General features: G+C 47.2%; 1 protein-coding gene across 6 annotated transcripts in view; it reads right to left on the bottom strand.

The window, feature by feature from the left end:
- The window catches only part of LOC105497977 (potassium calcium-activated channel subfamily N member 3), a 164,937-nt gene that overhangs the window by 36,042 nt on the left and 106,868 nt on the right, over window positions 1-22,027 (bottom strand). The window lies entirely within an intron of this gene.

Genomic DNA, 22,027 nt, shown 5'->3' with positions numbered 1-22,027 from the left:
GGGGTCCCCAACCTGGGGGCCTCTCTGAGTCCATCTCACCTTCGCCCACTGGCCCTGCCACCTGGGGTTTCTGCAGCTCATTCACCCAGCCAGCTTTACTCCTGCCTCAGAGCCCCTCACCTGCTGTTCTTTCCAGAGATGGCCCTGACTTACAATGGTGCCACTTTACAACAGTGCAAAAGCAATACACAGTCGGTGGAAAGTGTACCTCAAATTCTGAATGTTGATATTTTCCCAGGAATCTGTGATGCAACTCTCCCTCCCCATGCTGGGCAGCTCGCAGTTAACCAGGTGATCACCAGTACTCTACAAGGTCCTCTACAGGGCACTGTGCTGCCGGGTGATTTTGCTCAGCGGCAGGCTGACGTAAGCGTTCCCAGTACGTTTAAGGTAGGCTGGGCTAAGCTATGATGATCAGTAGGTTAGGTACATTCAGTGCATTTTCAACTTATTATATTTTCAACTTACTGTGGGTTTATTGTGAAGTAAGTCACGGGACATCTGTACTTAGAAGGCTCTTATCCCAGATAATTTCAGGCCTTTGCACAAATGTCAGCTTCTCAGTAAGGTGTTCCCCGCCCACCCTGTCTCCAAGTGCACTACTGCCCCACACCCACCAGGCCAGCTTTCACCGAGTCATTCTTCTCCACAGCACTTATCACCACCTGACATAATAGATATGTGGCCTATTTTTGTATTTATTGACTGTCAACCCCTATTAAAATATCAGGTTCATGGAGGAAAGGACTTTTTCTGTTTTGTTTACTGCTATATCCCTAGTGCTCAATAAATATTTGTCCAGTGAATGAATGAATGAATGGCCCCACTTCGTCTTTCTCACAAGCCAGTGGGACAAGACCAGCAGGATAAGAGCTGTTACCCGATTTTACAGTGAATCAATGCAAAGCTCCAGTGTGTAACTGACCTAACTAACTTCTCACAGCAACTAAGTGAAAAGACTGGGACTGAAACCTGTATTTTCTCGGCTGCCAAAAATGGCAGTTGCAGTGAGCTGGGCACAGGGTGGGGCATGGAGGCAGCACCTGTGTGCCTGGGCAGGGACCATTCCAGCTTGGCAAAGTACCCGCTCAGCCACTGCCAGTAGGTGATGGCCGGGAGGCTGTGTGTGTGACTGGCATTCGAAGCTATTAGAAGCCTGAATTAGAAGCTATTATGAAAGGAAAGAGATTTTCATGGAGTCCTGGGTTTTATTCCCATTCCCAGCTCTGCCTTTGTCCAGGTCCCCAGTATAATCAACTTCTAATTATCAAATACCCTCAGCATGCTAGGGCATGTGATTCCAGCTTTATGGAGAAAATGGGGTGAAATCACCATTTCTTAAGGGTATTATGAGCTCCTTTAGGAGCATTTCAGAAATGCTTGAGGTGTGTGAAAGAATCCCATTGAAATTCAAAGCAGCTGAGGAATAAATGGCTTAAGGTGACTTCAGGGCTATTACTGCTTGTGCCAGTTGGTGAATTCACATCAAGGCAAAAACAAAAAAAACAACAAAAAAAAAACCAGTTCGTTCTTTTCTCAAAAACAATTTCCCTTATAAACATCTTAAAATATAAAATGAATGGCTTTGAAGACTCAGGGCTGATCACAAGACTATCGAACCACATGCCCAGGACACCATATGCATATATAAAGTCACCCCTCCATCCACTTCACCTCTGTGTCCTATTTTTCAAGAATTGGCTTTGAATTTAGGAAAATAACGACGTTTTCCTCTACCAGGTAATTCAAGTTAACAGCCCTGGATCTTTCCAAGGCAACTCTAAATCTAGTCTTTTATTTCCAGCGCTAAGAACTAACAGCATGGTGCAAGGCCTCCAGTTATTTTTAAAAGGAGAGAAAACCAGCACCACCAGAGCACAACGGCTCCAACAAACAAATGCGACTTGCCACCAAACAACCGCAGCTTGCTCTTGCTCTGTGAACACACGGGTTTGGTTGGTGTGGCTTTTTTTCACTGAGGTGGTGGCATCTCGGTCTCCATTAGTGGTTTTCTGTAGAAGCTTCTGAGCAACTCTGGAAGAGGTGGGACAGCTGGCTGGTGTCACACAGCTGGATGCAACCTCCGCGGGCCTGGGTGGGGAAGCTTCAACACCAGCATCGGCCAAGCTTTTCTTGGAGTGTGTTTCTCTTCTCTTGGGTCTCTTGGTCTTGCTCAACTTCTCCACCTTGCAAATGGATGCACCACTTGAGGGAAGCCAGCTGCCATTCCTTCCATGGTCCATTTTCTTCTTAGAGGGAAGCACTGTCAACCTCTTTGAATGGTTATTAAATTAAAAACCAGATGGCTCATCTGGCAAATCCTTCTGAGTCAGTTTCTCAATTTGCAATGTTTCCTTTCTTCTTATTAAAAAATATTTCCATGTTTCCTGATTTGGAAATGTTTAATAAAATGCATGAAAATAGAGAAAAACAATATGCTCGGAAGCAGCACTGTTCCCATGGGAAGCATGTCTTCCACGGTATTTGGAGGTGGCGTGGCAGAGAGGGCAAGGGCGGAGAGTCCAACAGATGGGGGTCTGGATCCCAGCCCTGCCACCTGTTAGCTGTGTGGCCTAGGGAAGGCGCTTACCTCTCTCTGTCTCGGGCTTCACTTCTGTAAAATGAAGCAGTAAAACCTTGTACAGGACCACGTGGATGATTACATGGATGAAAAACATAAAACTCTGCACAGTGCCTGGCACAAATTTTGGAACTTAGTAAATGAGTTCATTTGGTCAGCAATAGAGATGAGCCCCCTACTGTGTGCCTGGCTTGGTGCCTACTTGGGAACTTAAGAGTTCTAGAAAGGAGGCAGACACCAAAGAACACCAAGGCAAAAAAGGGCCGCATTACAACGGAGACAAGTGATGCCAAGTTGAGGCGGGGGGCCACTGCGCAGGGGACACAGAGCCATCTCAGAGGAGCAGGTATGGGCTGGGATGACAGTGCTGCGGGTGGAGTGGCAGGCTCAGGAGAAGGCTGAGGTGAGTTGGAGGGAGAAGCAGGGCGGGGAAGGAACTCTGAGCAACTTCTCAAAGTTGCCAGTGCTGGGGTTTAATAAGCAGAATCCCGTGAACTCACGGGCACAGCTGGCCTGCACCATTACCCTCACCCCAAACCCCTCCGTCTTCATCCTCCTCCTCTATTTTTCCTGCCTTTGCCCCTCTCTGTTCTTTCTTCTTCTCTCTCACGCTTCTTTTTCTTTTTTTCTCCTTTGAAGCACTGTCTCCACCTCCTTCTCGTCTCTCCTCGTTTTCCCTTTCACTCGTTCAGTCTCTCTCCCACCCGCCCCTGTGAGGACCCACAGAGGAAGCTCTGCCCTAGAGGGAAAGGGTTTCTGCCTCCAAGGAGCTGGTCATCCCTTGGGGACACCAGTCTTTGTTTGCTTCAGTTTGATTTTGCTTATTCAGCAAACTTGCATTTGGCACCCACTGGGTGGCCAGATACAGATGGCATCAAATGTCGCCAGGCGGAATCCTGTGCTGTGAAGTGGGGAGGGTAACATCTGGAGTAGGTGCATGGGTCCCCCCAACGTGGGACATCTCTGGAGGGAGGTAAACTAAGCTCAATTGATCCCCAACTCTGCTCATTACCTGCCATCTCCCTGCTGCCCAGGTCCCCTGCAACCCCGGCCCTCTTCATCCTGCACCTCCTATTTGTGGGCAGTCCCACCAGCTATCCATCCAGCCATACTAGGACACCAGGCACTGTTCCTGAGCCTCCTCCCCATCACTCCACATCCAGTGAGTCAGTCCGGTGGGCGCTGGCTCCTCCAGCTCTCTCAAAACTGCCCTTGCTCTCCATCCCAGCCACCACTGTCCCGGGCGGTGCGGGGAGAGCATCCTGTCACAGCTCTGTTACTACAGCAGTCTCCACAACTGGTGTCCCGTCTTCCCCTCAAATCCCCCTTCCACACTGCAGCCAGGGAGATCTTTCCGAAATTCCAGACCCTCCCCTGCTCCCAATCTACCAGTGGCTCCCCCTGGCCTAGGTGTGGGAAGAGAAGAGGGGACGTTCTCAGCCTCTGCGCAGCGACACACTGGGGTACACAAACAATCTCTCTGGGCCTTATAGTAGTTGAAGGATTGACATTTTGAACAATTTATTTTTTTTGTTATGGCAGTTTCAAGGCTATCCTGTGATAATACCACTCTCGCTGTCTTGTACTCTGATTTGCTTTCTTCAGTGGAAAGGAAGGGCCAGGACTCCAGCTAGCCTGATGAAAATGATTTATAACCTAGGGCACACCCACAGCAGAAGTCGGGTGTCTGAATACCATCTCTCCTGCGTCGCTGGAATCAAAGAAACAAGTACATAAATAAGGTTGGAAACTGTCGGCTGATAGAGGAGTCGTTCCAAAATCTTTAGGCTGGTGAAAAAGCCCCTGCCTGCGCCTGCAGCCTTGGGTGCACTGCGGCATCTTACGACACCCAGGCAAGCAACTGCTTATTCTCTCCTGCAATCCATGCTCCCCCATCTCTGAGCTTCGCTTATGCTGGCCCCTCTGCCTGGAGGCCCCTTAGGCCTAGGAAATCACCTCCTCCAGAAAGCCGTCCTGGATCAAGTGCCCTCCGTGGAGCCCCTTTTTCCCCATTCTCCCTTACTTCTTACCATGGGCTGTTGGCCATCTCCACCCCCAGCACCAGCCTCCATTGGTCAGTTGGTTTGTCGGTCAGCAGGTGCTGAGAAAGCTGGTCAGAGCTACTGAAGGAAGCTGTGAATGATTAAGAACTTAGGGGAAAGTGACATTTAAACCTGGTCTCATCTCACTCCCTGCTGCGGGCCTCTGCTTTCTGTTTAAAGCCATACTGGGTCTCTGCTTTCTCTCACGGTTGCTGTCTGTCTGTGGTTTTCATTCAGCTCCACCTGCCCGGGGCCCTCAGTCTGCCGCCCGTGTCTGCAAGCTTTCTCTCTCCTGGTTGAGCCTTTCCCGACATCTCCCATCAGTCACAGAGCATGACTCGGAAGCAAAGGGGCTTCACAGCTCTTCGTTTTTTATATACAGAGAGAAGAACAACAGTAGTTGGGATTCTTGCAAAATACTTCCTCAAAGATCTTAGAGATGATCTACTTCTCACTCATTTTATTTCTGGGGCTATCTCTGTGAGGTAAGTAGGACTCGATGCTCATCTTATTTGAAGAGATAAGAATAGTCCCTATCATTTCTCAAGTGCCAGTCACGTGCCATGTGGGCCAAAGCTTTATGTGCATTACTTAATTTAATCCTCAAAAAACAAGACTCATAACTGTCACTTCCCATTTTATTGAGTTGGAAAATTAGACCAGGTGCAATGGCTCATGCCTGTAATCCAAGCACTTTGGGAGGCTGAGACAGAAGGATCCCTTGAGCCCAGGAGTTCAAGACCAGACTGGGCAACAAGTGAGATGATGTCTCTACAAAAAATGAATAAAATTAGCAGGGCATAGTGGTATGTACCTATAGTCCCAGCTACTCTGGAGGTTGAGGTGGGAGGATCACTTGATTAATTACTAGATTAGGAAACTTGCACAAAATAAAACATCAATTGAGTGGCAGGGCCCGAGTGCGTGCTTGGACTTGCCTGCATCCACAGCCCTGTCTTTGACCATATTACACCTTGGAGGAAGTAGAGGCCTAAAAAGAGAGGGGAGATGAGTGGAGAGACTGTTGGGGATTCTCTCTTTCTCAGGTATCTGATCCTGGATCTGTGTTATAATGAGCCATGCTTCCCAGGACAGTAAGACAGAGCCAGGGCTGCCCTGTTCAGCAGCGTAGGTTGTGCACTGTGCAACTCCCAGGAGTGCCAGTCACGAAGACTTCGATGTGAATGGCACCCCCTGGAGGGAAGTGCTGCATAGGCAGTGCTCCTGGCAAGAGCCCTAAAGAAAAGAAGGGTGTCTTGCTCTTCTCAGCTATGCTTTCCAAAGATAATTAAAGGCAGGCAGCTCCCTAGGCAAGCAAATGTTGTGGAAGGCACACAAAGCTGCAGCCTCACCTGGGCAGGGTTAGTGTGGGAAGGAGGTGGGAATCACCCTGTGACCAAGAACAAAGAGGAACAACACAGGAAAAGTACCCTGGGAAGGAATTTTCTTGGTTTTGTTTCCCAGAGCAGTGGGGTTCCCAGGGCAGGACGTGGGAGCTCTGGTTGGGCGTCTTTCCCTGCCACAGATAAGACAGGGTGCCAAGGAGGAGCCTGGGACGTCAGGGCGAGTGGGAAGAATTCTGACTCAGCAGAGGTTGCAAAGTAGCCCCCCGGGAATCAGAGAGAGAGGAAGATAGAGAAAGAGAGAGAGAGACAGGGATGGAGACAGAGACAGAGGCTGGAGGGAGAGGAGTCTGAGGGCAAGGGCACCTGGGTGAGCGTCTGGCCTGAACATGAGGGGCCTGAGGACGGGGATATGCACAATAATGCCCTGACCCGGGACCCCCATGGCCATGGGGCTTGGGGAGACTGCGTGATGCTCCCGGACCATAAGCAGCCTGCCCAGGGAACGCAGCTGCCCCTGACCTCTCCACAGGCCTGGGCTACCCAGAAAGGCACATTGCCGTGCTTTCTGGGAGTGGGCTCTGGCCAAGTGAAGCATGACAAAGTCTAGGATGGGGGTAGTTTCTCAGGGGCTGGTCCGGGCCCACCTGCCCCACAGCCAAGTCACCTGAGCCTTGGTTTACATGATTAACTGAAAATTCCGGTACACATCAGAAATAAGCTAATTCTGAAGCTCAACACTATATGGAGAAGGGAATGGAGATAGCCAGTCACACACACACCTCTTCCCTCAAAAGGGCCTTTCTTGCTGGAGAAACTTTTAAAGTCTCGAAGCTGGTGCACCCCAAGCTCTGGAGAGCAGCGGCTGGAAGGGAAGGCTCCAGGCCTGGTGCTCAGGCCAAGGGCCTCCTGCACCCCTCCTCACCCATCTCCTCAGCCCCAGGAGGAGAATGAAAGAGATGTGAAGAGACAGATTGCCTTCAACAATCCTTCTCTCTGCCTCTTGAACTGAGAGATTCTTACTTGAGGAAAGGACGGAGCAGGATAAAGAGATGACCCGTCTGGAGATGCCTTCTCCTCTGTGGGGTCTGAAGGTAATAGAGCAAAACCCCCTTCGCATCAACCCTCAAAGCTTTGGGCCTCCCTCTCCTCATCTGGGAAGGGTGGGGGACTGGGTCCACGTGCATTAGGGCCCCTTCCAGCTCCAAAGAGCCGTAATTCTCAGAGAACGTTTTCTTATGCATTTTCCCACACAAGATGGAGAACTGGTTAGGTAGGGGAGTGGACAGCTGCAGCCCTCATCAAGGATGAGGGTCTTAAGAGAACATCTTTGAAGACACAGATGCCCAGGAGGCTTGCCCTAAATCAGCCTGATGGTGACAAGTGTCGTGGCTGTGCTCTGGGTCTCTTCTCCCGGGGAGCATCAGCTCAGAGGCCCAGGACCCTCTCAGCTTCTGGGCTTTCCTAGGGCGGCGCCAGCAGCCTTGGACACGTGGCTGAAGACCTGGGCAGCAGGGGCCTGCCTGCTGGGTCAGCTTTGCCATCAGAGTCACTGAGTCTTGGGGCTCCCTCTAGCCCAGTGCACCTCATTCTTCTCAGATACGCAAATGGAGGCCAGAAAGCAGAGGACTGGGCATCTGGTGTACTTCTCACCACACGCTGCCTCTTTCCAGCCATGGGGCATCAGATCTGTGAGCTTGGCAGAGTCCAGTCCTAGGAGAGAGACCCTTGGCTGGGAGCTTAGACCCACCCAACTCGTGGTGTAACTCTGGGCAAGTTGCTTGTCTTCTTTGGGCCTTGGTTTCCTCATGTGTACAACGTGAGGATTTGGCTAAAGAAGCTCTAGGGCTCCCTCCAGCTCTAAGTCAGGTTTTTAATGTTTTTTTTTGGATCACACTCTGTCCCCCTTCTCTCTCCCACTCCCATCCTCGGGAGGACGAGCAGCCGGGCTGACCGCAGAGGCAAAAGCCAGGTGTCTTTCCAGACAGGAGGCCTGTGGCATCTCGTGCGTACAAGATAAAGCAAGAGTCAGCACCAGCGGAAACCACCTAGCAGCCTTCGCCCAGGCTGGCCACGCCTCAGGGAGCTGCGGCAGGTGCCTTTCAAGTTACGCAGAACTTCTGATGGCTCCTAACCCAAGGCTTTTCACCACTGGACCTTTTCACAGGACCTGGGATACCAGAAATGGGGCAGGAGAGGGCGTGCCGGTGCCAAGACTATTATAAAAGAGTAAGAATGGCAACACTCAGAGTCACCATGGACTGTATGTCTGTCTGTCCCCCTCCCCTAACTCCTCCCCATGACCCCAGAGAAGCTCCCAGAGACTCCTTCGTCCACCACATCCGCAGCCTGGCTCTGTTTTAGGGGAAGCAGCCACCACCGAAGATGCTTGTTACACGTTGCCAGGCAACAAAAATGCTGCCTGAAAACTACAACCCACCTCTGACTCTTCATAGGACTGGAAACTGGCAGATGAGAGGAGCCTGCCAGGGAACAAAGGAGAAGCATCGAGAGGGAAACGATGGAGTTGAGCAACCACAGAAGGCAAAATGAAAGAGCCCAGACAGTTGTGTAAAGTGCCAGAAAGCAAACAGATGGGGAGGAAAAACTGACTCACTGAAATTAGGGAGACAGACAGAGAGAGGAGGCATGGAGGAAAGTCCTCCCAGTGTTAAGTCCTCGAAAGGCCTCCTTTATTTTTTTTCCTTTTGGCCAAATCTGTCATGACTAGAGACGAGGCTGTTGATAAGGAAGATGATGATAGTGATGACGATGATGATTCCTTAGGTGAACGCTGGTCTACTGCTGACTTCTACTTTTACCCGATGGGTGATTTTTATTAGCTACCCCTCAAGCAATGGCACAATTCTCCGCAGACTTTCAGAAAACATAATTATCTTCTAAAATGAAGATCTACACTGCCATTAGCACCATCAGCTCACCCAAATATAGAGCCACCGGCTTGTTAGCTGAAGTGACCTTGGGCTCTGGCATCTTCAAGCACTGAGCACATGAAGGAAGGAAGGAGTGTGATCAGGCTGGACAGTCCTGGCCAGCTGGCAAGGGGACCTCGGAGAATGGGAGCGCTCCAGGTGGAGGACTCTCCGGGCAGCAGCCCTGGGCCAGCGGTGAGACCCTGGCTCACTTACCTCCCAAAGCCTCTATTTCCTAATTTCTAAAATGGGAAAATTGCTCCTGCCCTGCTTACTTCACAGAGTGCTGGGCCACAGAGGAGAACCTGTGTAGAATGAATGGCCATGAACAAAGATGGTGCTCCTTGTTTATTAAAAAAACAATTCCTAGCCTCCTACAGAGGCTGAGCACTGTAGCAGATATTATCATTCAGATGTGCCCTCTGCTGGGGGCGAGGCAATAAAGCAACTCCACACCATGGTGGGGGAGTTACCCCACTGCTCTTGGCCTCAGTTTTTCCATCAGGGAAATGGAGATAACACCACAAAGCATTTCTGTGAGGATGCTGCAAGTCAGAAGTTTCTCCTCCCTCGGCCTGTGGTCACCCTTGACTAGGCTCCAAGCACCCAGCTCAGACCCATCTTCCTTCAGTTCTGCATCATGTGGCCTCAGGCACAGGCCGGGCACCTCAGGAATCTATCGTCTAATGTCTGAAATAACGAAAAGCCTCCAGACACATTTACTCTCTAAATAAAATCCACAGTTTAAGTTATAAACAAGACAAGACAATTTAAGAATACTGGTAACTAAGTGGGAACAATTTCACGTGTTAAGCTTAACAAAATAATTATAAAGCTACTACCCAGTTAACTATATTCACATCTACTTAACTCAGTAAGTTTGACAACATAGATGTTTGCTTTATTAAGTTTGTTATATATATATATATGTTTGTTTGTTTGTTTGTTTGTTTTGAGACGGAGTCTCGCTCTGTTGCCCAGGCTGGAGTGCAATAGCACGATCTCGGCTCACTGCAAGCTCCACCTCCCGGGTTCACGCCATTCTCCTGCCTCAGCCTCCCGAGTAGCTGGGACTACATGCGCCCACCACCTCGCCCGGCTAGTTTTTTTTGTATTTTTAGTAGAGACGGGGTTTCACCATGTTAGTCAGGATGGTCTCAATCTCCGCCCGTCTTGGCCTCCCAGAGTGTTGGGATTGCAGGCGTGAGCCACCGCGCCCGGCCAAGTTTGTTATATATTTTCTCCAAAAAGGTCTAGCCAGTCACCAGACCCCACCCCACCCCTCGAAAACAGACATCGTGGCATTCAAGGACAATGGGCCACTTCTGCCTGTACTTGCTAATAGGCAGTGGCTTCCCACTAAAAATTGCTGTTTTTCTAGCATACCAATCACAATTCCTTTCCTAGGTACCAAACAGCATGACCTCCAAGAAATTCGAAAATGACTGCACAGCCCAAACTGAAAGAAAAACTTTGCATCTTATGTTCTTTCTCCTTTTGTCCCAACACAGCCTCACTCTGTGACACACCTCCCCAGTGGAACACATACCCCAAGAGCCCTGCCACAGGTGATCAGAGTCCCAAGGGCCCAGGCCTCCTCCACTGCCCTGCAAGTCAGGGCCAGGGCAGATCATCAGCCTCCTTGAGTCACCACATCCTCATTCACGAAATGGGGACCGTAGGTTCCCTGTCCTGCCTGCTCACTTCATAGGGTCGTGGTGAAAAACAGAAGAGGATGTCCTATGTTTTATGTTTCCCCCAGCTGTTCAGGTCTCCTCTTGTTTGAACTTCATAATCCCCTGGGAAGTAGGTAGACCAGGCTTACCTCCAATCTACAGATCCCAAGAAAGAGGCCCAGGAAAGGAAAGGGCTCAGGGTTTATTAGGAACCAGCCACAGTCACAGGTGCTTATTTAATAGAGGGCAGGTGACTTGCCCAGGATTGCACAGCTGGTCCATTGTTAAGCCAGGCTATGAGCGCATGTTTCTGACTCCAGGTGCCATGTGCTGTCCCTTCTGTGAGCAATGAAACCTTACATGTAGGAATGCAAAGTAGCATTATTACCGTTGTTGCTGATGACTAAAATTGAACCAAACTGATTTTATCATGGGTTGACTGGAAGTGCATGATGAAGGACCTTGGTCACTAAATTTAAAAATATGGACTTAATCTTCTAGGGGGAGCAATTGAAGGTTTTTGAGGGGCAGTAGTAGGAAGGGTAACTGGAAGCCAGAAAAGCTACTTCTGTGAACTGGTGTAAGACGACAGGGATCTGTGTCAGGGAGGTAGCAGGAATGACTTTGAGCAACATCGCAGAATAAGAACCATAGAGCTTGGTGCCTAAATAGAGGGCTAGAAATGGGACTGGGCATGGGCACAAGCATGGGGGAATGATTTGAGCCTAAGAGATGGGCATAGCCCAACAGCGCTTCTCCTCTTCTTCATTAGTAAGCGCACCCAGGAATGAGCAAAGATTACCAACAATAAAGACTACGTTTTCCAGCCATGTGAAAGACCAACAGGTATAAATAAAAGTGACATGTGTTACTTCCAGAAAATGTCCTTAACAAGAAACAACCTTATTTTGTCCATTTCTCTTTCCTGCTGGCTAAAAGGTAGGTGGGATGGCTGGAGCTCCAGCAGCTTTCTTGAAGTATGAGAAAGAAGCCATGTACCAAGGATGTCAGGGCAACAAGCAAGAAGGAGCCTGCATCCCTGATGATGCCAGAGAGCAGCATACCTGCTATAGACACCTTTCCGGATTTCTTTGGCATCAGAGACAACTTCTATTTTGTTTAAGCTATTGTTGTTTTGGGTTTCCCAACCCTTGCAGCCTAAAATGAACACTAACAGATAAAGTTCCTGAGAAAAAGAAGACATAAACAGAGAAGCAGAGAGAGAATTTAGGGGCAACATGATGAGTTTGATCACAGATTTGATGTGTGGGACATCAGTACATGCGAAGATGTATATGAAACTTGGCCTGGTGCAGGGATGTATTCAAGAACTCTACACTGTCACCACCGCCCTTCCAAGTCACTTTTTTCTCTTGCCTTGCCTGCTACAGTAGCCTCTTTGGTCCTCCTAGTAGTTTTCTTGCCACCTCCAATTTACTCACAAAGATGCCAAAGTAATATTTTTAGAATGAACCATATTGCATTACTCTCCTATTTAAAACCCTTCAAAAGCACCAGGCATGGTGGCTCACACCTGTAATCCTACCTACTTGGGAACCTGAGGTGGGAGGATTGCTTGAGGCTGGGAGTTTAAGACCAGCCTGGGCAACATAGAGAGACTCTGTCGCCATAAAATTTTTCTATTTGGCCAGGCATGGTGGCTTATATCTGTCCCAGCTACTCAGGGGGCTGAAGTGGGAGGACTGCTTGAGACCAGGAGTTAAAGGCTGCAGTGAGCTGTGATCATGCTATTGCTTTCCAGCCTGGGTGCCAAAGTGAGATAGAAGAAAGAAAAGAAAAGAAAAGAAAAGAAAGAGGGAGGGAGGGAGGGAGGAAAGGAAGGAAGGAAGGAAGGAAGGAAGGAAGAAAGGAAGGAAGGAAGGAAGGAAGGAAGGAAGGAAGGAAGGAAGGAAAGAGAGAGAGAGAAGAAGAAGAGGAGGAGGAGGAAGAAGAAGAAGAGGAAGAAGAAGAAGAAGAAGAAGAAGAAGAAGAAGAAGAAGAAGAAGAAGAAGAAGAAGAAGAAGAAGAAGAAGAAGAAGAAGAAAAAGAAGAAGAAGAAGAAGAAGGATGAAGGGAAGAAGAAGAAGTGGTGGAGGAGGGGGAGGGGAGGAGGAGGAGGAAGGGAAGGGGAGGTGGAGGAGAAGAAGAACAAGAAGGCAAAGGCAAGAAGAAGAAGATGAAAAAGAAGAACAAGAAGAAGGAGGAGGAGGAGGAAAGAAGGAAGAAGGAAGAAGAAGAAGAGGAGGAGGAAGAATAAGAAGAAGAAGAAGAAGGAGGAGGAGGAGGAGGAGGAGGAGAAACAAGTAAATGAAAAGATAAAAAGAAGAAGAAGAAGAAACAAGTAAATAAAAAGATAAAACTCTTTAAAGGCTTTCCACTGCACTTAGGTTCAACCCTATAACATGGTCCTCGGGGCCCTTCACTATCAGCCTCCTGCCCCCTTCTGCAGCTTAGTCCCTGCCACACCCCCCACTTCATCTGTTTACTCTCCTTCCAGTGACCCCTTCTTCCCCCAGGCTCCTTGTGAGCTCAGGGCCTTGGTGCAGTCTCCTCTCTCTTCTCAGAAAGCTCACCTTCTTGGTCTCTGAAGGGCTTATTTCCTCTCATCCTTCAGAGCCCAGCTGAAGCATCACCTCCCCAGAGAGACCTCCAAGCAGGTCCCAGATGAGTAGGATCCCTCTCCAATGCCATAACATTTTTTTTAAAGAAACTTATTTTTTCCTTTTTCACGGTGTATATCATAGATTTGAAGTTACCTACTTTTTGTTTCCTTACTTATTACCTGTCTTCCCTGGTAGACTATAAGCCCATGAGGGAAAAAATCATCTGTGTTTTATGCTTTAAGATATATTTAATTCCTAGCACAGTGGCTGGTGAATAGCAGAGCTCCATACCTATACAAAACAGTATTATTATTTAGCAAGTCACTCATGAGAGCACTGCAGCTCAGAGAGAGGCGTGGCTCAATGCTCCACTTGGGATGCATGGATGCATTCCTGTGAGAGGGCCTGCATTCTCCAGGAGCAAGCATGATGAAGGGAAATGGCAGAGGAGGGAGAATGTCCAGGTAAAGGACAGATCTGCGTAGGAAATAGGGTATGGGGGGAATCAGTAGGAGATGTGTCCAGAGAGCAGGGGAGATCTCAACATTCCGGGCTCAAACAATCTCTGTTGAGAAATCAGTGCGAGCCTGAGAAACTAACTATTGCTTTTATCAGCAGGAAAACCAAGGCAGAGAGAAACGGACTTCAGGCCAGCCCTCAACTCTCTTGCTAAAGCTGGAAACAGGACAGGAACCTCTTGTCCCTTTGAGTCCTAGCTGGTTCCCACATGGCTGAACCACCCTTCTGGCCTTACTGAGCTGTGGCTCTTATCTGGTAGTGGCCACGTGGAACAGGGGTGTAAGTTGCTCCCTGCAGGATTCAGACTAAACAAGGCCCTTGCAATTGTATTGAAGAAAAGTTAACAGTAGAGCATGGGGCACAGAATGGAACTGTCAAGAGTGCCCAACCTAAACAGAGATGTGCCATGGGTCTTGCTCCCTGATTCCCAGACCATTATGCCTGGGAGCCCTTTGCCCTAAGAATATGGGCTACTCTCAGGCTGCTTTTCTTTTATTTCCCTTAAAAGGAAAATAATGCTGAGGAAACGGGAGGATGTCTAACACTTGGGGCACTATGTTCATTCTGGGGCCTTCACTTCATGAGGACACTGACGACCAGAGAGGAGAGTGAGCAAGAGGGTGGAGTCTGACCAGAAGTCCTGTGACAATGGTTGAGGGGACTGGAGACCACTGGGTTGGAGCAGAGAAGATTCAACCTGACTTTGGATACTCAAGGGACCTTCAATGGAAAAAGAAATACCCAGCTGCTTCACCGGGTGCTCACAGTGTGCTAAATGCTCTACCCTGTGCTACCTTTTTGTGAATTACCTCCTTTCCTGGCCTAATGTCACCTGCTAGTAAGAGCATGAGCAAGGCTCCAAGCCCACATCTGCCCAGATGTCAATGGCTTAACTGCCAGCCTATGGTGCTTGAACTTCTTTTGTGTGGACCCAGAGAACTGATTTAGGACCCAAGGCAGAAACTACAAGTTTTAACCAATATTAACCAATAATAGGAAGATACTTCTAAGTCAGAGCTGTCTGCAAATGGATTGGATAGTCTTTTAAAAAAGTAGTGTCCCAGAGGGCGTTCAGAAGAGGCTGCATGACTGTGGTCAGGTTAAGTACATGTGCAAGGTTAATGGTAGAACCAGGGGTCAAATCTGGTTTTTCCACCCTGAGTTCAGGCAGTCCTGATCACAGGATGGAACCCGTGCTGGTGCGATTGCTACTGTGTACTAGGTGTTTTCCCCTTGGCTCAGTTGAAACATGTTTAAGATATTTAAAAGGAGTTTTACTAAGTTCTGTGCCCCCTCTATTGTGGGAGTGTCAGAGCCCATTTGGGTCCATTGCAGCATGTCTGGCCCTGTCTCAGAGGGCCCGCAGGGGCTGTGTTACCAGGGCAGCTCCCACTGCCTTTTGGGAAAACAAAATGACCAGGTGTGTTAGGGCCAGAGGCTTCTAGGACCACTACTCCAAGGCAGCCAGGGGACTTTGGATGCCCCTTGAACTCTCTTTGCAGTGGGGGTAAGCAGGCATCCAGATCTAATGGAACGAGGTGGGGTACTCAAGGAATATGGCATGTCTCACCCGTATCCCCTCTCAGCTCAGCCTCTGGGGAACTGGGGCCAAGTCTCAGGGAACAGAGGAGTCTGTATTAAATGGAAGGAGAAAATTGTTCTTTTTTTTTTTTTTTTTTTTTTTGAGACAGAGTCTCGCTGTGTCTCCCAGGCTGGAGTGCAGTGGCGTGATCTCGGCTCACTGCAAGCTCCGCCTCCTGGGTTCACGCCATTCTCCCGCCTCAGCCTCCCAAGTAGCTGGGACTACAGGCGCCCGCCACCACGCCCTGCTAGTTTTTTTTTTTTTTTTTTTTTTTGTATTTTTAGTAGAGACGGGGTTTCACCATGTTAGCCAGGATGCTTTTTTTTTTTTTTTCCCGAGATGGAGTCTTGCTCTGTCGGCCAGGCTGGAGTGCGATGGTGTGATCTTGCCTCACTGCATCCTCGACCTCCCGGGTTCAAGCGATTCTCCTGCCTCAGCCTCCTGAGTAGCTGGGATTACAGGCGCGCACCACCACGCCCGGCTAATTTTTGTATTTTTAGTAGAGACAATGTTTCGCCATGTTGGCCAGGGTGGTCTCAAACTCCTGACCTCAGGTGATCCACCCACCTCGGCCTCCCAAAGTGCTAGGATTACAGATGTGAGTCACCATGCCCGGCCAAAAAAAATCACATTTTTAAAAACCCTTCCAGCAGCTGCGCTATGTGAGCCAGGAATGCTGGCCTTTACCTGAGCCTGGGCAGGGGCCTCCAGCTGGCAGTGGAGGACAGGGGAAACACGGCAGGGTGAAGAGCCACGCTCCTGAGGGCCAGCTTAGGACACCAAACTCACGCAGAAGGGGCCCTGAGGAGCTGAGGTGCCCATCCTTTGAGGGAGAGGTCTGCACCAGAAATGTAGGGCACAATGGGATCACGAGGGGCAAACAAAACAACCCCAAAGTTGAAGGATGGAAAAGCAGACAGAATATGGATTTCCTGCTTGACTAATGTCAGCCCACAAATAGATGTGGCTGACGTCACTTACAGGAACCCCTTCCTTTTCCTTACCTCAGCCCCTCCGAGGAGGTGGGTGGGGGAGCGGGTGAGAACCAAGCCCCATGCCCTTAGGCATCCGCTGTAGGAAAGGAAGTCACTGCTCTCCTACACACCTAGCATGGCGCTAACAGTCGCTGTGTACCGTCTTTGGCAGACTTGGGAAGGAATTCATTCCAGTGACAAAGGTCGGATGGTCCTCCCCAGTTGGAGAAGGAACCCTGGCATTTAACTGGGTCTCCCTAAAGAAAAAATCCTGGAGACAAAAGACATTAGTGACTTCCCAGCAGAAGAGAGTGGAGGGAAACCCAGGTTTGGTGTAATGCAGCAAATAATTTGGAATAATTTGGGGGTTGACTTGACTGAAAAAATGGAATGGTTTCTCAATGCAATATGGATTTCACTTTGCACGCACAGCCCTAAACTTAGTGCTGCAGAATGCAAATTTTATGGAAATTTTCCTTGTTTTACCAGTTTCTTTTTTCTTTTATTTTCTCTCTTTCTCTCTCTTTCTTTCTCCTCTCTTTTCTTTTCCTTCTTTCTTTCTTTTTGAGACGGAGTCTCACACTGTCTCCCAGGTTGGAGTGCAATGGTGGGATCTAGGCTCACTGCAACCTCTGCTTTTCAGGTACAAGCGATTCTTCTGCCTCAGCCTCCCGAGTAGCTGGGATTACAGGTGCGCGCCACCACTCTGGCTAATAATTTCCCTATTTCTTGATTGTCTTTTCTAAGAGATATCATCCATTACTTATAATAGCTAAGTGATGTATAATTATTTAATATAAAAGTACGAAAAAACTAGCCACAAATTAGCAGTTTAAGTGTCACAGGGCACAAAAACACTGCCAATGAGGAAGAGGAAAGGACGGCTGAATGCGAGATCACAGAACGAGAAAGCGGCCGCGGAGTGGGACTGGAGACTGTGAAGCACGCAGGTGAAATATGAATGGGATCCCACTTGAGACAGGAGACAGGAGCCAGGAGCTAGCAGCAGCCGTGAAGCCGCTCTGGCTGTCGCCACAGCGAGAGGGAACCTGAACGCTCTGTTCCTCCGCGGCAAGTCCCTGCAGGTGGGGACACCGCCCACCCGGCCCGCCCTGCGACCCGCGCCCCCTGGCGGAGCGAGCCTCTCCCCGGCCCCGGCCGCGCCAGAACCACCAGCGGACTCGCGGCCTCTCCACACCGGACCCAGCAGCACCGCTGGGCCGCAGATCCCGGCCGGCCCGGGAGGCTATGAAAAGCCAGTGGAGCCTGCCTCGATCACACGTCCCCTGTGGAGCTCCACCTTCCCGCACGCCGGCTCAGGCGCTCCCATAAGCGGCCGGCCGCAGAGGGGCTCCAAGGGAGGTGCCCGCCCGCGAAGAAGCACTCCGGCCCGGCAAAGGCGCCCCGCACGCGGCCCTGTCCCCCAAGGCCACTGGCCGATGGGTCGGAAGAGAGCCCTTCAAGAAGGAACTTGCATTGCGCTTATTAGAAAAAATTATATGTAAAAACTGAGCCATTCAGCTTTACTCCACCCCGCGTTGATGTAAAACCTGAGTTCCTATGGAAGATGAGGGGCTTTGTCAAGTGTGTAAAAACAAATGCTACCTCTTTCCATTAAAAAATTATATATGTATATGCATTCTCATTGTTGAAAATATAATTAAAAAGTAATGAAAAAATCACATGTAACATCATGAGAAATCAGCTTAATATTTACATGTATGAAAATCACATGCACCTTGGGAGGTTGAGGCGGGCGATCACCTGAGACCGGGAGTTGCAGACCAGCCTGGCCAACATGGCGAAAACCCATCTCTACTAAAAATACAAAATTAGCCGGGCGTGGTGGCGCACGCCTGTAATCCCAACTACTTAGGAGGGTGAGGCATGAGAATAGTTTGAACCCGGGAAGCAGAGGTTGCAGTGAGCCGAGATTGCGCCACTGCACTCCAGCCTGGACAACAGAGTGAGACTCTATCTCATAAATAAATAAATATTACATATAACACAAAGAAATCAACTTAATGTTTCTATGTATTTTCCAATTATTTCTGCATCTATCTATAAATCGGTAACATCCTACATAATGCTATTTTGTATGCTCCTTTTTCAAATATTACATCATGAATATTTTCCTACCTTACTGTAATTTTCAAAAGGTTGATTTTTAGGCTGGGCGCGGTGGCTCGCGCCTATAATCCCAACACTTTGAGAGGCTGAGGCAGGTGGATCACTTGAGGTCAGGAGTTCAAGACCAGCCTGGCCAATATGGAGAAACTCCGTCTCTACTAAAAATACAAAAACTTAGCCAGGTGTTGTGGCAGGTGCCTGTAATTTCAGCTACTCGGCAGGCTGAGGCAAGATAATTGCTTGAACCTGGGAGATGGTGGCTGCAGTGAGCCGAGATGGTGCCACTACACTCCAGCCTGGGTGACAGAACGACACTCCGTATCAAAAACAAACAAACAAACAAAGAAAACAAACACGTTGATTAGATTTTTTAAGATTCTTGCTAACTACCCATCATATGGATGTGCCATACTTGTTTAACCATTTAAATCCTAGATGTTTACTTGGTTTCTCATCCTTTTCTGTTATAAACTGCACCATGCAGAAGCGGTTTGATGTAAATTGATTACTCTATTAAAATAGCTTCCTAGAAAGAGAATTCCTGGATCAAAGTTACCAACTCAAGGCTCCTGTGACAAATTGTTAAATTGTTTTCCAGAAAGGTGGTCTAATTTCCTTCTTGCCCTTAGCATAAGACAACCCCGTCCACCCTCAACACCAACAATAAGAAGATTCTCCAGCCCTAAGTTCTATTTATTTAAAATTTTGTCAACTCCAGAGGAGAAAAAGTAATTCTCCTTGTAGTTATAATTTTCAGTTCTTTGATTAGCGGGACTGAACATGTGTTGTGTGTTTCATTTTATTGACTTTTTGTATTTCTTCCTTTGTAGTTGGCCTTATCGTCAGCCTGTTTTTTTCACTGGGGAGATGAGTTCTTCTGATTGGTTTCTAAGACCGCCTTGTATAATAGGGATATTTACTTCTTGTCATGTTTGCTGCAAATATTTTTTCTAGTGTAACATTTGCTTTTTAAATAAGTTCATATTTTTCGAAGGACTGAAATGTAAAATCGTGTGTATGATGTAATCAAACACACCAGTTTTTTCCTTCATGTTTCTTCTGAGATTTTATGCTTAACAGTTCTTTCTCCTCTCAGGGTTGATTAAATATTCACTTTGTTTTCTGGAGCTTGTTCATGGTTTCTTCTTTTACATCTGACTTTTTAATCCACCTGGAATTTATTTTGGTGGCTGGTGAGAGCTAGGGTTCCAATTTGATTTTTCATCTAAGCTTCCAATTTCCCCATTACCATTTAGTGAATAATCTGTTGCTTCCCAGTTGGTTTTCTTTCTCATATATTGGGTTCTAACATAGTAGGGTTTATTTCAGGGTTTTCCATTAGGTTTCATTGATCTGTCATTATTGATTTTTCAGTAATGCCAGAGGGACTTAATTACTTTTAGTTTTGTAATACATTTTAATATCTAGTAGAGAAATCCCCCTCAATGGTCTTCTGTTTCAAAAAAAAGTTAAGCTATTCTCACTCATTTATTAAAACATCCTCAGAATCAGTAGTTATTCTCCATTACAATGTCTAACTTTGTGTTTTCTTTCTTCACAATTAAATTTATATTTTAGAAGTTGGTGTCTTTTGGATTTATAAATTATGTTTTCCTGGTTTTTAAATTCATTAATTCCTATCTTTGCCTTTGTTCTAAACTTAATCTTCTCTCCTGAGGTTTGTTTTATTCTTCTAATGGATTCAATTATTTTATCTGTTCATTTTTTTCTCTTTTTATTATTAAAAATGGGGTCTCCCTATGTTGCCCAGGCTGAGGCAGTGGCTATCCACAGGCACAATCGTAGTCCACTACTGGCTGGAGCTCCCAGGCTCAAGCGATCCTCGCACCTCAGCCTCCCAAGTAGCTGGGGCTATCAGTGCACACCATCGTGCCTGAAAAACTTTAAAGATATTTTTCATCTGAGTACAACTTTGGTCACATCCTGAGTTTTTATATATAGGGTCGTCATTGTCATAATTTTCTAATAGCCTTTAATGGCAGTTTTGAATTCTCTGTTGTAATTGAGGAGATTGCTTTAAAAGTCCCACCCAAAAGTTTTCCTTTAATTGGAGTTTTATGGGCTTGTGGTCAGAGAATACAGCCCGCGCAATTTTTCTGATGTTTTCAAATGTGTGACCAAGAAGTTGATCGATTTTTTAAAGTGTTCCCTGGATGCTTAAAAAGATTTGTTTGTAGGTTACAAAGTGCTCAATTAATTTAAACATTTAACAATTCAGATTCTCAATCTCATTTTTTTTTTTTGTATAAAATTCACAGTTTTACTGTATATGGCACTTTTATCCATATTAAATGGTTCTTTTGGACAATTTAATGATTTCTGTTTTGAATTCATCTTGGTTTAAAATGAGAACTTCTATTCATTTGCCATCTGATTTGTACTTACCTAATAAATCTTTGCTCTTCATTTATTTTTGTGTCCTTCTGTTCTAGGTACTTCTTTTGTAAACTGCATGCATTAAATTTTCCTTTTAAATTTCATCTAAGAGACATTTACTTTTAACAAGGAGGTAAACACAATTATATTGATTGTTACAAATTTTAAGTTTGCTTTTCTCTGATCTTCTTTCATACTTTGTATTGAAATTCTTTCTTCCTGCTTCCTTTATTTTTTCTGTCTTAGCTATGTGGGCTCTGATGTGGCATGGGAGGCACATGTTTCCAGGGTAGGGAAAAGGCTCTCAGGCTGGTGTTGGAGTCTCAGGTCTGCTGACTCTGTGGCCTGAGGCACATCGCTCAACCTCTCTGTGTCTCAACATCCTCATATATAGAATGGAGATACAATCTCATAGAGCTGTGGTATGGATTAAATGAAACAATACATGGCTGATGCGATTGTTATTCTTGTTATACTTATAAAATTTTGCCTGTGGTTCCTTTAGGTTTAAAAAAATATTTCTCTGATTGCTAAAACTGAGTAATAGGGCTTTATTTTAAAATTATTCTCTACATAAGACAACACATCTGGCATGCTTTTACTAATCCCTTCTAGCCTTCTCCTCTCAAATTTTTAATCTGAGGATTTGCAGCCCTCTAATTATTATTGAATTATTGCTTTAATTTCATATATCTACTCTTTCCAGAATCTAGTTTTTCTTTGACATTAGAATTTGGAGTTTTGCAACCATTCGTAAGTTTAGTCTTGATTTCGTGTTTGCCTGTGTGAACCAATGTCTACCTGTCTTTCTTTACAACATTTCATTATTAAGCTCTTAATTGTGATTCATTCTTTGGTCAACTGGCAAACGAGTTCCCCGCAAAAGTGTAGGTGATTTACCTTCTGAGGCCAGAAAACTCCAAGAATGACTTTTGTTCCTCTTTGGTTGCCTCACTCAAATGACAGGGTGGATCCAAATTTAAAATGCTGTGGATGTGTTCTCATGACTCTGAATTTAGGGTTCCTGAGGGAGAGTGAGCTCCGGGATGCCTGTGTGCCTCTAGGATTGTTTCACCTTATGATTCAATAAATTTTCCAGAAAAGGAATGAATCAGGGTATGTCTAGGGGTGGCTCCTCCTGTCCCCCACATTCTAACTGGAAAAGAGGAATCCTTTTTGATCTGCCTACTCTGATCGACCATCCCCACACACAACATCCCCTTACCTAGGCCAATTCCGAAAACCTT

This window comes from Macaca nemestrina, chromosome 1 (genome assembly GCF_043159975.1).
Source record: "Macaca nemestrina isolate mMacNem1 chromosome 1, mMacNem.hap1, whole genome shotgun sequence".
NCBI classification, from domain to species: Eukaryota; Metazoa; Chordata; class Mammalia; order Primates; family Cercopithecidae; genus Macaca; species Macaca nemestrina.
Note: the sequence above shows the minus strand (reverse complement) of the source record. Positions and strands in the feature narration are given on the sequence as shown.